At 31.0% G+C, this 14,154-nt stretch overlaps 1 protein-coding gene across 5 annotated transcripts in view; it reads left to right on the forward strand.

Annotated features, from left to right (window-relative positions):
- Positions 1-14,154, forward strand: part of LOC120767948 (5'-AMP-activated protein kinase subunit gamma-1) — a 218,201-nt gene that overhangs the window by 152,779 nt on the left and 51,268 nt on the right. The window lies entirely within an intron of this gene.

A 14,154-nucleotide genomic window follows, 5' to 3' on the forward strand; every position in this document is an offset into this window, starting at 1 on the left:
CAAACATACAGACAAATGCAATTTTGTTCTCGTTACAAATATGTACATACATATGTACATAAGTACATACATAAGTATGTACATGCATGTACATCGTCGTCCTTGCAGTTGAGTCGTTGCGAAGCTGCTGGTTTTTTTTTTTTTTTTCTTTTTTGTTTCTAGTTTGTAGTGCGTGCACATTTTTGTTTGTCAAGCGAATCTCCTTGAATGCACGCGACGACGAGAAAACAAGTGTGCAATGTGAAATTGTATTTTTCATTTACTTTTTTATGTATTACATACATATATGTAAGTATGTTTAAACTGTAAGCAGCCGAGAATCACACTAGTTCCGTTTCAGTTCGGCTCAGTTGTTTTATGTCACTTTACAGTTGTTGCTGCTGAAGGTGGAAAACGGTATACATTTGTATATCGATATTTTTTTATCAAAACATGTTTTAGCAAAGGTTTAAGTATTGTAAACAAAGACAACGTTACATTTTTTCTAATTTTCTGACATTTTTGGCATACGCTTACTTCAAACAAAAATACAGTTATTACAACTCAACCACTTCAAAATGAATTACAAGCGAACAGGTCCTACTAGCACTAGTTATAAACTAGTTGCTATATTTTTTATTTGTCAAACTAAAATAAAATTGTTATAACTCAACTATAACTACTCCAAAGTGAACTACAAACAAACTGGTCCTACTAGCACTGGTTATGAACTAGTTGCAATATTTTTAATTTATTAAGTTTCTCTGTATTGAGTATTCAGTATTTAGACACACTTAAAATAATATGCTGTTTCTAATGCTATAATTGTGTTTTTGCCTCCCGTTTATTTCTGGTTGACATTGAAAACTCCCCGTCGCGAAGGTGTTGTACGCGGTGCAACCCACACTTAATATTTACAAATGTAGTTAGAGTGACATATATGTATGTATGTACCTATATATGCTTTTATATTAGCAACTTTGCACAACTTTAAAAACACGCTGTAATATTTGCTATATTTTTAATGTAGCGGTGCTTTCACGATGTTTATTTTATTTACTTATTGCGTTCATAACATTTTTATTGTGGCGGCGGTTGTCACAAGTTTTTTGTGATCACAGATATTAATTTTCGAAAAGTCATTGGTTTTTAATTTTGTTTTAAACTTTTGTTTTGGTTAACTAGTTTGGTTTGGTAGAAATATTTTTTTCTCGATTAGAACTTCTTGAGATGCATATGTATGTATCCAGAGTTTTGATTAAAAATTATATTTTTTAGACATGCTGATATAAAATTATTATTAATTATTACAACTTTCTTATTTTTTCTTGGAAAGCTGCTACGCGCGTTAACAATTTTTTGTCATTAAAAAAGCCTTGGTTAAAGCAGTGAAAAGTATGACACAGCATGCATTTAAATCCGTAATCATATTTATAATAAGCTTACTAACCGTCCAAAAGCAGAAAATTTAATTTTTTTTTGGAAATTCTTCAATTTTTTTTATTAAAAAAATATTTTGGGTACCATTCAACAGAAATATAAAAAATTACAACATAAAAGTAATTTCCCTGCAATCTTATCTTGCTAAGTTCTTTGTACTAAAAGGGATACTAACAACCTTTGCCTACATTTAGGCGCATTAGCATAAAATCATTATCCACAAAGCAAACACGCAGTTAAAACCCATTTATTTGAAATAATTACACCAGTCAACAAGATTTTTGGGTCCGACTTTTGCATGATAAATTTCTGTTTCTTCTACAACAACAATTAGAATTTTTTTTTTAATAAAATTTGGTTTTGTAGAAATTTTTTTTTGTATTTTTATATTCGTATGGGCAAATCCAACCCATTCGTTTCGAGCAAAAGCAGACTTTAAGAGCTAAAAACAAAAATTCCGGTGTTTTTCAATGTCTACAATCAGAATTTGAGGATGAGCATCAAATTCTGACTCATAAGTGTAAAAGCTGTCAGCCTCCTACCCACAAATCATCTAGTTTCGTTGCAGTCATATAAGATGCCTACAATATATAACTATATTATATAAAGATACTATTATATGTATGTATGTTCGCAACCCACACATTCATACCAGCAACGGTGCATTAAACGAAGCCAATGTGGCATATTGTTCATTGGCGTCAACCGGCCGGCTTCCACCACTTACTACGTGTTGGCGTTGATTTTTAATTGCACTGAGCTACCTCAACAAGCTTTGGATTTTCAGCTGCTGTTACGAGCACGTCTAAAACTACAACAACTTTTATGAAATGTATTGCACCTGAAGTTCCCATTTAGAAATCTTTTTTACGTGCCAATTTTCGCGCCATTAATTTGAATTTTATTAGTCAATCTGTGTTGCTGTTCTATTAGTTCGCTGTCTCAAGGTGAAATTTAATGTATTTTGCGCTTAAAAGTCTGGATTTGCTATAGACTACTTTTGGTTTTGTTTTCTTCATTTTCATTTAAAAATCTCTGAGCTACTTTATTGCGCAATGAGCATATTTTACTTATGTACTTGTACATATACATACATACACACATATATTTGTTGTTATTTATGTATGCATAGTACAATATACATATGTATTTATATATTTTATAGACAGTTAGTCAAAAGTAGTTTTCATTTGAGCACTTAATTGATTGGAGTGTAAAATAGCGGAAAATATGGGGAGTCGAAAATTCTTTTCGTATTTTGTCAATAGATGTCGTTGCAGTCGTATATCTCCAGTGCTACCAATCTCATTGTGTCAAACCATATAGTGTTGGAAAGGTGAGATTTTAAGCTTCCTCTAACCAAAAAAAAAATCGGAGAAGTTGAAAAACAGTTGCAACTGTTCAAAATTAATTGAAAATAATGAAGAAATTCGCTATATTTTGAAGTGTTTGTATAAAAATGGGAAGAATGCCATGCAAACGACCAATGAAATTTGTAAAATTAAAAAAAAAAAAGTTGAAGTTTGATTAGAAATACGAAAAGACTTTTTCGACTACCCAATATATATGTATATATAACCCTATATGTAACTAAAATGCTTCAAAAAGATATAATATTTTGTTCATTACAAAAAAAATTATATTTTTTCGTATTTTTACTCTTCTTTGTCTACATTTTTAGGGAAATTTCAAACAAGTTATGACTTTTTGGATTCTATCACGTAAAAAGGCATCTCATCTTCCATCCGAATCAACTAAAAAGTGAAAATTGATTTTTTGACACCTAAGCCCCCTTTTCGTAGACCAGGTCACATACATATATTTAGATATTAGTCATTTAGCAAGCAATTACTACCACGTCACTGCCCTGACCGGCTTCTTAATAGACACGTTCCACCGGCTGCGCTAATTATTATTTTTCTACCTGCCCTGTACCGGTGTTGCGCCAAAGATTTATCTGTTTTTTTTTCCTTTTTTCTTCATTCTTTTCTATTTCACATTTTTCGGCAACAACAACGCCAAAATTGCTAAAAATTTCAATATTTTACGTGATTTTTTGCTTTCATATTTTTTCACTCTTTTGCGTTCCTGTTTCTATACCAATTGGCTTATGCTAATTTTAGAATAAACTCGTAGCCTCTGTTAAGACCTAGGGGTATAATTGTATAAAACAGACGGACATATAAATAAAGCAATCAATCTTGCTGTCATTGCTGAATTGTATACAATAATTATATAAATGTATGTGTGTATGCGCGTTTGTATTCTCCCCCTTTAATTCATCTTATATCGTTTGATTTCTACATATTTATTTACTCAAACGCTTCGTCGCACTTGAATCGCTCGTCGCATTCCACTTTGAGTGACGTCAAGAGCTTTTGCACAAATATTTTCGCAAGCCTTCGCTGGCGGCGATCAGTTTTCGGCACTGTATCTGCAAAACGTATATGATTATTTACAAAGTTTTTTTTTTTTTCCAACACGAGTGTTAATTTACTTTTTCATTGAAATATCTGCATACTTTTACTCACATTACACGCGAGATCGTGCAGTTCCTCTGCTTTTTTCCCGCTGCCACGCTTTGCTTACTTCATTTTGCCTTATTTTTTGCCCAATTTTTGCTGCCTCGTGCGCCTTCATCACACACAGCCATTTGTTTTCTTAAGGTTAATGTTTCTCGTGTGCGTTAATCATCCGCTCACCAAACCGGTATCTTCTCGAAATTTGAGTCCGAAACATGTTTGTATATTTTTTTAATTAATGTCGAAATGTTGATTTATTTACTTTTATGGCATGTTGTTGCAAAAAATCAGGCATTATTGCACTCGGGCATGACAGTATGACACTCTCACTTAATTGAAAAAAAATCGGTTCTCAAGTTGTTGAACTGTCTTAATTTGAATTGATTGGACTGAAATCTTACTTGCCTAAAGAGAAATGTATGCTTGAGTAATTTTAAGTTATCGCAAATGATTTTTTCAAGAATCACTGCTCGAAGTATTCTTAACTTACTGTATATTACCTAAAAATATACCAGGTTCCTACAATGTTGTGCCACCACCTGTTAAATAACAATATGTCGCCCAAGGGATTCAAGCTTCATTACTTATGTGCAGCACGTAACGCCAGAAAAAAATTGTATTCAACTGAATCCAAATTTACTCTCTACCATAATTATAGTTTCAAAGTCACAGGGCAAATTGTATCAAAAGCTCCACCTAAACACCTGTCAAGCGCACTATTATTTATAGCATTACAGTAATGATTTTGACATTTTATTCTCCACATCATTAATTTGAAAAGTGTTTGCTATCATATATATGTACTTATATCATATGCGCCAACGGTCATTCCTAAATATGAGCTTGATTAGTTGCGCAATGATGAATGAGGCCTGCGCTACGTAAGCCTGTATATTTGCAAGAGAATCGCCCATTTGTGGCAATTTAACAATTGAGCTTCAGTATCATTGAATTGTATAGGAGTATGTACTGAATAGCAAGCAGCTTAGCTTATGTTAGTTATTCAGATAAGTATGCTTGTGAATAAACTGGTTCACAATTAGTCCAAAAGAAACTTACATACTTAACTTATTACTGGCTAAAAAGTATTTATATTACAATATAAACGAAGAAAATTTAATATTTAGATAGGTTTACCTTTAAATAAAAATAAAAAAAAAATTAAAAAAATTTTAAAAAATTTTAACAAAATTTTCGAATAAAATAACTATTTTCGAAAAAAAAATTTTGCTAGATTTCCGAAAAAAGAATTTGTTAGAAAAAAATTGTTTGTTAAAAAATGTAAAAAAATAAAAAAAAATATCAAAATTTTGGGAAAAAAAAATTTGATAGAAAAAAAAATTGTTAGAAAAAAATTTGTTAAAAAAACTTTAGAAAATCACTACAACAACCATCTGAAAATTATTGAAAAAATCAAAAAAAAAAACAAAATTTTCGAAAAAAATTGCTAAATTTTCGAAAAAAGAATTTGTTAGAAAAAAATTGTTTGTTAGAAAATGTAAAAAAATAAAAAAAAATATCAAAATTTTGGAAAAAAAATTTTTGTTAGAAAAATTCTTTTTTGTCAGAAAATCACTACAACAACCAGCAGTAAATTATTAAACCAAAACTGTTAGTTTTGAAAACTACTGAAATTTTTGGTTCATATCAAACAAAAAATTAACAAAATTTTCGAAAAAAAAATGTTGCTAGATTTTCGAAAACATAATTTGTTAGAAAAAAATTGTTTGTTAGAAAATGTAAAAAAAAAAATAAAATTAATATCAAAATAAAAAAAAAAAAAATTTGTTAGAACAAACTTTGTTTTTTGTTAGAAAATCACTACAACAACCAGCAGTAAATTATTAAAACTAAAACTGTTAGTTTGGAATTTTTTGCACTTTTTGTTCCACATCAAGCGCTTCAAAAAGCCTTGACTGAAACTTGTTGATTTCAGTTTAGTCCGGAACTACTTACAATTAATTCGAAGACCGCTGTTTCTTGCCATCTCTGAGCATTTGAACCGTTGACCTCAATTTGAATATTTGATGACGCTAGCAATTTTCTATAATTGATTTAAGCACTCTTCTTCCTCACGGACGGTAATTGAGACATAATATATATTAAAATAACATTTCTTAAATTGATCGGATAACATGCCACAGGTTGGTAGAATAACGTTTCTCATTCGTACAAGCAAGATATGACAATTGGCAAACTTTCCCTGCCAGAGATGCCACTCCGCCTCAGTTCTCTTCGATAGCACCGAAAAAGTAGCCGAAATTGTTGTAAAATGTATTTGATGTCTGTCAGTTTTGTCTTTACCTTCACATTTGCCATTAAAATATATCTCAGTTGTCCAAAAGTATCAACAACTTAGAAATGTTATTTTTGTACGAAAATGTCTTACCTTTTAGGGTAACATGCACTCAACTTACTCTCTTATCTCTGTGTAGTGTATAAATTATGTTTGTGTGGCACGAGTTCGAATGTTGGTGCACATGATCGTCTTTACTTTAAAAACAAACACTACGATCACCAGCACAAAGACACACCCACTTGTACATATGTATGTATATATTTTTTTATACTCTAGCAACATGTTGCTGAAGAGTATAATAGTTTTGATCATTTAACGGTTGTATGTATCACCGAAACCTAAACGAGATAGATATAGGGTTATATACAATAAATGATCAGAATAATGAGACGAGTTGAAATCCTGATGTTTGTCTGTCTGTCCGTCCGTCCGTCCGTCCGTGCAAGCTTTAACTAAAAATTGAGATATCTTGATGACGTTTCTATGTACGTTTCGTATGTGCGTTTCTCGGCAAAAAGTAAGACGGAGTTCGTAGATGGGCGTAATCGGTCCACTAACACGCTCACAAAACACCATTAAAAGAAAACCTATAAAGTGCCATAATTAAGCACAAACAAAGGATCGCAGTAGCAAAGCGCAGCTGTGGGCTAAACAAGTTTAATAAGTGGGTGTGGGTATATGTTAAGTGTACATATCCACCCTTCAAGCTAAAACAATCAATGATATGATAAATGATAATAAAATAAATAATAAATAATAATAAATGATAAATAAAAAATAAATAAAATCGGATCATAATCCCTCTCACACCCTTATATAACGGTACTGTTAAAAACAACTGAAAGCACGTTAAATCAGTCACTAAATACTTCAAAGACATTAAATTTTACCCTCGAGATGGTATTAGACAGCTTTAAAAGAGCCGGTATCAAAATTGGAAAATGTGCGTGGTACCGGTCTCTTTTAGTGAAATCACATATCTCGGCACCTGCTCCACCGATTTCAACCAAATTCGGTACATGATGTTACATTAACAGTAGCATATTACAATGCAAAAATTTGCGAAATCGTATACAAATCAGTAAGCAATCAATATAACGGAAAAATCTTTGCATGAATAATGGCCTTGAAGTATGCCACCTTATGACTAAAAATCAAGCCCCTAGGTACCGAATATGCGGAACCCAGCACCTATAGCTGACTTTTGACCGAAAATTTCGGTCAATGTGTGAGATATTCAATTGAAATTCAGAGCGAATCTCTTCCTGATAATAGAATCCTCTGTGTATGAAAAATGGATGGTGAATCGGGTCAATAATTCCTGAGCCCTCATAAACTTACTATAAAAACTTTCGAACTTCCGTGTAACTTTATATCGCATATATCGACCAATAATTCTTAATAAAATTAAGAGAGCATGTTTTATCTCGAGTTTATATCACATTTCATTGTGATTTCAATATAATTTTAGATGGCAAGCAGAAAAATATAGCAATAAAATGAATTCTAAGTAATGGCCTTCAATATAAATCAAGAAGATATCAAATTTGAATAATGATCGTTAAATTCTTTCGCAACATGTTTTGATATGCAAGTTGTAAGAGTATAAAATGTTCAGTTACACCCGAACATAGTCTTTCCTTGCTTGTTATTATTTATTTTCTCTCACTCACATATACATACAGACCAAAACAATTATAACTCGCAAATAAATATTTCGTTTTGTTTTTAATTACTTTTTTGTCTATTTGTTTTGTGCTTATCGCATTGGCTTGATTATTCGTTCGCTTCGAGGAGCAGCCGATAAGTCACGAGTTGAATTGTTCTACTCAACTTTCGTACAGAAGATGGCACACTGGATTGCATTATATTTATTGCACTTATGACTAATCAAAAAAGACGCATTCCAAACAAAATCGTTTTAAATAATGAAATGCCATTGTAAACACATACATATGTATATATATTTGCATATATGTATGTACATATATTCCAAATCTTGCCCGACATTATTCAAATAACTATAGAAAAATATTGACTCAGGTGGTTGGACTTCAATTTTTGTGATTTTGAAGCGGAGAAAGCGCGCAATATCTGCTATATTTACAATAAATAATCATTATGCATGTGTCTATGTCAATTAAGAAGAACATCAATACACATTAGAGTGGGTCATAAGTGAACATTTTTGTAAAACTTTCTATTGCTACAAAGTCTATGAAACGAGATATTTGTTCAAGTTGTTGGCAGCGAAATATAAATTTTTCTATCTGATAATAAGAAAAGAATGAAAACTGCAAGGCGAAGGACCTTTCCGTTACAATTCAGAGCTCATACTTGAAGAAAGTTTCTTAATGGTGTCCAAGAACCTATTTTTCAGAGTATCAAGCAAAAAAAATATTCGTTTTTTTCAACCACCCTAATATGTAAAACTAAATGAAAAAGCTATTTACCATATAATTTGAAATTCTGCTGTTAAGTTTTCAAACAGTCTCTGTTAACGTTAACAGTCATATACAATATGACGTATATGAAATTTATATGAAAAGCTTTATTACTTTCAATAAAAATTTATACTACTGATAATAGTTTTTATATTTCAATTGGAAAGTTTTTTTTTTTAGAATTTTTTTTAAAACAAAAATTGTTGTTTCTAAATATTAGCAGTATTAATATCTGTTTCGTTGGAAAGAATTTCGCTTAAACCGGTATTTAGTGACATCAGACATTTCTGAAAAGTAATTAATTGTAAATTTTTTTTACATAAAATCACATTTAAAGTGTAATTAATTTTTTGTTCTACATAAAACGATTTTAAAAGGTAATAAATAAAAAAACTAATCTTCAAAAATTATAAGAAAAAGCAGGCAATTATACTGACAGCTAAATAAATAAATCTCGACAATGCAATTAATTAGATTTTGTAGAGTGATGTAATAGTAATTTGTACCAACTCGTTTTTATATTTTGTTAACAAATCTTATTGGTTACATATATTTTGTTGCGATAAACTAATAATGGCTTACCAAATATTTCAAGTCTCAACTATATATGCTATAATCGGTTACTAGTCTTAGACAGCCATGTCTTTGAGAAGCATTGGGGATTTTGGCGAATCGCACAAACTTCACCACATGTTTAAACAAAGTTGCAGCACTTCCGATGCAACTCTGCGCTAACGTGAACTCTGACGCATGCGCAAATGTGTTGTGCCGCTGTTTTGGTTCTAGAAATTCTTACGCGTCAAGAAACCTTTTTAAGAAACCACTTAGTTTTGCTTTTAGTAAACAATTATAATTGATTTGAAGCCTTAAGTTTTTAAAATGACAAAAAATATATATATGTATATATATGTAATATATGTATATAAAAATATATACATTTATATATATTTGTATATATTTTTGCCAAAAATTAGCCATTTGAGCCATTCACAATATGAAATTGGTCTAAAATTCGCAAAACAAAACTTGCTGGCACTGAAGCGGGCAGTCATAATGCTTTATTGAGGCATTCGCTTACGCTCTTGTACGAATTCAAATCAAATTTGTTGTTAGTTTTTATGTAATTTTTTTTTTTGTAAGAAACATCAAGCAAAACCCATAAAGACACCATAACAATTCTTACATAAATCAGTTGTTAGTAAACAATTTGTTGTAAATTTAATGATCTTCGAGGTAAACAAATGTTTATATTACAAAAAATACTGTTATTAATATGGGGCAATGCGCAACCGTAGCTATTTTAATTTAACTCATTAACCATTCACGTTGTGATATATGAAAAACAAACAACAAACATCATAAGCAAAAACAAATCACGCTTGCCGTAAACGAACAAGGTCACGTGTTCGCACATTGACAAGCCTCCTTTTCGCTGTCACATTTTAATTAGATGATATTCAATGCAGTTTTTATTCATTTATTAACAACTTGTAGCTTGTGATAGAATTGTTTACCAACTTGCTACGCAGCACACACACATACACGTGCATTAATACATGCAAGTATATATTTAATATTATTGTACTTCTGAAGTTGTTTTTCTGCCATTAAAATGCCACAATTTTCTCTTGCTCTTTGCTCTTTTTTTCTCTTTTGCAATTTTAGTATTTGTATATTTCCTTGGATGCGCAATTTGCCTAGTTAATAGCCATTGTTTGTTTTTATTGTGGCGAAAAATGCACTTTGTGCAATTGCAAATAGAGACGCAATATTTGATGACTGATTGATCAGCTGTTGGTATAAAGTCAACAGTACTATTTGAATGATATAGTTTTGTCGCCTTTAATCAGCAAAGTCCCAAGCGCGGAACAGAGTCAAAAAAATGTGTTACGGTTTCAATTAATTTAATATTTATTAGAAATATTTTTATAATATTTTCTTACTTATTTCATATTAAAAAAATCGAAAATTAATTAAAAAATAATATGTAATATAAGTGGCAACATTTTTTAATTTTTTATACCGCTATAACAACATTTTAGCACCATTTTAATGTGTATGAACAAAGTAAGGAGTCTATGAGTATCCTTATTTCTGTCTACAATCTGCGATTGCTTGTCGCCTTCTAGCCAGCAACAGGTCAAGGATAATTTGTCTGCACTTGTAAAATGTCTCTCCCTGACAACTTTGTTAAGCGCCAGCTATGAAAGTGTTACAGTTCATGAATTTTTCAAAAGCATACACGCGTACTTGGACGCCATTGCCGGGGAATGAGTTGAAGTTGTGTAGGTGTGTAGTTCACAGACTGTAATAGGAAAGCGTTTTTGCTTGCAAATATATGTACATTTGTAATAAGGAGCGCGTTTGTTAGGTGCGAATAGATCTTTGTGTAATAAATGCTAATTAAAACCAAGCAGAGCTGGAGGAAATTCTGTTAAGCAGGGGTAAAAAAGCATACTGATTCTGTTGATTTAATGAACGCTTTTGACGCTCACACACATTTTGTGTTATTTTGGTAGTATTTTAATGCACTCTTTATATATGTATAAAATTATATTTTCTTTGCATTAAACATATCGCCAGCTAAAATGCAACATAACATATCAACAAAAAATCTAAATTGAGTTTTTTATTGCTTACGATCTACGACATCTTTTTACATACATATATGTATGTAGCATAAAATTTTCAGCTTCCGCTGTCAGATATAACCAATATATAACCAATTAATAAACAAAACTTAAATTTTGTTTCAATATGAGTTTTTTTTCTATTATATCGTTTTTCCTTCGCCTTTAAATTTATGAGAAATGATGTTACCTTAGTTTGCATTTTAGGTGTCATGAATTAGTAATTTGCTGTGTAAAAAATAAAAAACCAAAAACAGCAAAAAAATTATTTTTAAATAATTTAAAAAACGTTTTAGCAAATAATTCTTGGGAAATAATTTTTATGCACTGTATATTATGTTCGTCACGAAGTTTGTAACACACGGAAGGAAACGTCAAAGAACATACTTATAAAAGGTACATATGTATGTATATAGTACGTATAAGTTGTCAAAAAAGTCTTGCGGTGTATTCGCTAGTTGGCGCTGAAAGCGCATAGTTCTTGTTTTATTCGTCGCATCGGGTCGTGCTATACCTTTCTGGAAAGCTCATTTCACGCGCTAACACGTGCTTGATTTTTTGTCGTTTCTTTTAAGTCGTTCGTGAGTTATAGCGTCGCAAACATGGAGCAAAATAAAGAGAAAATACGGCAAAAATGCATCTCAAGCCGCCAATAAAATTTGTGCAGCTTATGGACCCGATACAGTTTCCATTTCCACCGCACAACGATGGTTTCAAAGTTTTCGTTCTGGTGTAGAGGTGGTTGAAGATGCGCCACGCTCCGGAAGGCCTGTCGTCGAAAATTGCGATAAAATCGCTGAATTGGTCGAAAGATACCGGCAGCCGGTAGCAGCCGTAGCATCGGTCAAGAGCTGGGAATGAGTCATCAAAAATTCATTTCAATTTCAATAAAAAAAATCAATAAAAATACCGCAAGACTTTTTTGACAACCCATTATAAGGGTGGGTTTTTTTTTCGCTGGCTACTCTGAAAAATAGGTTGCTGAACACCGCTAAGCAAATCTCTCCGAATTATGGACTCTTAATCATAACGCGAAGATGCGACGCCTTGCAGTTTGCTATTTCTTTAGAAAGAAAAGTTCAAATCTCGCTTACAACTATTTGAAAAAATTTCTCTGTTTATGGATTTTGTAGGAAATGGAAAGAAAGGGTGTTTTTTACAGCCGGTACTACGAAATAGTAGGTATATGAGATAAAAGAAAAACAGTTTTGAGTCGTTCTTCAGCTGTTTAGGGTCTTTTTTCATTTTCTGAGAAAATTTACAACAGTAAAATATATATTTTTTACACCATCATAAAGTATGGACTTGCACAAATATAAAACATACTAACTTTTTAAAAAAATTTTAAATTTTGACTTGAATTTTTTTTGCAAAATCAGTGCCTTTTCGATTTTACGTAAATATAAGAAGAAAAAACAAATATTTTAAATCAAAATGGGGTATGTTTGGAGTATAAGAGTGCACGTTTGACCAAATTTCGTAAAATTTTTTTTGTCCATGATAAAAAAAATTCAAAAATTTTGTTTTGTGAATTTTTCATATAAATTTTGAGGTTATGTTAAAAATGTCTATATACTATAGAAGTTATATACATATTTTTTATATCAACAGAAAGTGTGGAATTCGACCAATATAAAACCAACGAACTTTTTAAAAATATTTCATATTTTTACTTGAGATTTTTTGTTTGAAAATTCGTGTGCTTTTCGATTTTACGTAATTATAACAAGAAAAAATATTTTAAATAAAAATGGGATATGTTTGGGTTGTAAGAGCGTACGTTTCCACAAAATTTCGTGAAATTTTTTTTGTACATGATAAAAATAAAAAATCTAAAAATTTGGTTCTGTGAATTTTTCTCACAAATTTCAAGGTCATGTGAAAAAATTCTATGCGAAGAAGTTATAAACCTTTTTATTACCTGCAACATTGTCATATAACTTTTTCTATAGAAGTCTTCGTTTTATCAGAAATCGAGATAAACAACTCTTAAACCTTAAAAATCGAATAATTTGGTTCTGTGAATTTTTCATACAAATTTCAAGGTTATGTGAAAAAATGCTTAATAAAGAAATTATAAATACTTTCATTGCCTACAACATTGTCATATATTTCTTTTCTATAGAAGTTGTAGTTTTGCAGAAAATCGAGATAAACCATTCTTAACCTTTAAAAACGCAACCACGCGCCTCTCCTTCCTTTTCCCGACGACAGATTGGCCGTAAATTATTTTTTCTTAATTTGTATGTTAATTTTTTATTTTGTTTATGATGAGTTCCATTCTACTGTGAACTTTTTGTTTTCAAAAGTTATCTTCCCTGGTCTATATCTATACATAAATAAACATAAATTTGACCACTTATTGCACTATGTATTTGAAAAACGCAAAACGCAACAATAAAAAGTGGGCTTGGCACAAACGTGCTTCTGTGAAGAAAGTGAAGAAATAGCAACGAAATTACCGATAAAATAAAAATAAATTACACACATACGACTTGCAATGAATTGCGTACACAATAAATGCCAAGTTGAAATTTTTAAATAGAAAATTTAAATTTCGCCTTTAAACACGTACGCGACGACGCCAATACAACAACACCAAGTTGAAAAGCACGGTGCATTATTTTTATTAGCTTGTTTTGCACTATTATTTATACATACATACATATATTTATAAGTAATTAACGCGACAAAAGCAGGAGCAGCGTCTTGTAACAAACAACAGTAGACGCAGAAAGCACGTAGACAAAATAAAAAAAAAACGCACTCATATATCATTGCATTTCCGCAACATTAATGAGAAAGCCGAAAAAAAAACAAACTGCATTAACTTATTTATT

Source organism: Bactrocera tryoni, chromosome 1 (assembly GCF_016617805.1).
Source record: "Bactrocera tryoni isolate S06 chromosome 1, CSIRO_BtryS06_freeze2, whole genome shotgun sequence".
NCBI classification, from domain to species: Eukaryota; Metazoa; Arthropoda; class Insecta; order Diptera; family Tephritidae; genus Bactrocera; species Bactrocera tryoni.